This window comes from Orycteropus afer, unplaced genomic scaffold, assembly GCF_000298275.1.
Source record: "Orycteropus afer afer isolate SDZICR_OR568_19922 unplaced genomic scaffold, OryAfe1.0 scaffold00483, whole genome shotgun sequence".
NCBI classification, from domain to species: Eukaryota; Metazoa; Chordata; class Mammalia; order Tubulidentata; family Orycteropodidae; genus Orycteropus; species Orycteropus afer.
The window spans coordinates 1,499,702-1,501,617 of NW_006922070.1; the positions used below are offsets into that span (position 1 = coordinate 1,499,702).

Here is a 1,916-nt window from a genome sequence, read left to right on the forward strand (position 1 = left end):
TTGCTTCTCTGTCCAAAGGGCTCCCTTTAGCATCTCTTAAAAGGTTGGACTGGTTTTAACAAATTCCCTTAATTTCTGCTTATCTGGAAATGTCCTAATTTCACCATTATATTTGAGGGACAGTTTTGCTGGGTACATCATTCTTGGTTGGAAATTTTTCTCTTTTAGCATTTTATATATACCATCCCATTGTCTTCTCGCCTGCATGGTTTCTGCCAAGAAATCTGAGCTTAGTCTTATTGGTTGCCCCTAGTAGGTAACTTTTTGTTTTTTCCATGCTACTCTCATGATTCTTTCTTTGTCTTTGGTTTTGGTGAGTTTGATGATATGTCTGGGTGATTTTCTTTTAGGGTCTATCCTGTTTGGGGTTCTTTGGACTTCCTGAATGGATATATTCTCATCTTTCATCATACCAGGAAAATCTTTTTCCAACAAATCTTTGACAATTTTCTCTGTGATTTTATTTTTGTCTTCCTGTTCTGAATTCCAATTACACATAGGTTATCCCTTTTGATGGTATCCTACATGAACCTTAAGCTTTGTTCATTTTGTTTTGATCATTTTTCTGATTTATTCCTTTCCAAAGACGTGTTCAGGTATTTGCCTTCAGTCTCCCTAATTCTGTCTTCCATTGATTCAATTCTGCTCCTTTGCCCATTCAATGTGTTACCTATTTCTGAAAATTTAGTGTTAATCTTCTGGATTGCTGTGTGTGGATTTTGTATCATTTCTAATTTTTCATTTATTTTGTCATTTTGTTCTTGTATTGTCTTTTGAAATTGTTCTAGGGTTTTCTCTTTATTTTCCTCAATCTGTCTCTCAATTCGTTGAAGATATCTAAATATAATTCTTTTGAATTCCTTAACAGAAAGTTCCATTGCTGCATCTTCCTCAGGGATGTGTTTTGGGTCTGTATTCTGGTCCCTTGTTTTTCCTGCTTTATCTTGCTTCTTTGTGTGGATTGTGATGCTCTGTTGTCTCTGAAGCATTATGACGTTTTTGTGTTTATATGTGTTTATATGTTGGAGTGACTTGCCCATGATTTTCATGTTCGTTATTTTGTTTGTATGTTATCTACACAAGCAGGGTACTGTGCTGTGCTCCTCTTTTCACTAGTTGACAGCACTTATACACTGACCACCTGTCTCCTTTCCTGTTGTCAGCTCTCGTATATCTTTCCCAGCCTTGGCAAACAGAGCCTATTCTTAGGTCCCTGGAATCTGAATAAGAATGCTATCACTTTAAAATCCAAAATGATTGCCACTTGTAAAGATTCAAAATGGCTGGGCCCTCAGTCACTTTAAGTATCCAAAATGGCCATGGCTTGTAAACAGTCAAAATGGCTGCGCCCTCGGTCACTTTGTTGTTGTTGTTGTTGTTATGTGCCGTCGAGTCGGTCACTTTAAATATATAAAATGGCCACTACTTGTAAACATTCAAAATGGCTGTGTCCTCGGTCACTTTAAATATCCAAACTGACTGGGGCTTGTAAATATCCAAAATGGCCGTTGCTTGTAATCAATCTAAATGGCTCCTCCCTCCGGACAGCAGAGAGCCAACAGCTCAGGTTGTCTTCCTCTTTGCTCTTTCCCTTCCTAGTCATAGGCCACCAGTGCTGTCGTCTCTAAAGTCCTTGGTGACCAGGGCTTATCTTTAGGTCAATTCTCAGGTCCCGACACTGCTTGGAAATATTCAGGCTGTTGGTCCCGTCAGAGTAGCTGACAGTCCGCAGTTCCGACGGTCTCTGTACTCACTTTTTTCATTCAGGTTTTTCCACCAGTTGGTGCCTAATCCACTTCTGTATACTTCCTCTCAAAGCTCAGGGCTCCAGGATTATCTTTTTTATATCTGTCAACTGGTTTTTTTCTCTTCGTTGAAGAGGGTGTGTGTCGCTTTTCTGCCTATTCCTCCATCTT

The 1,916-nt window shown here is 39.2% G+C and overlaps 1 protein-coding gene across 1 annotated transcript in view; it reads left to right on the forward strand.

Annotated features, from left to right (window-relative positions):
• The window catches only part of PCM1 (pericentriolar material 1), a 179,148-nt gene that overhangs the window by 62,315 nt on the left and 114,917 nt on the right, over positions 1–1,916 (forward strand). The gene's annotated exons all lie outside the window — the stretch shown is intronic.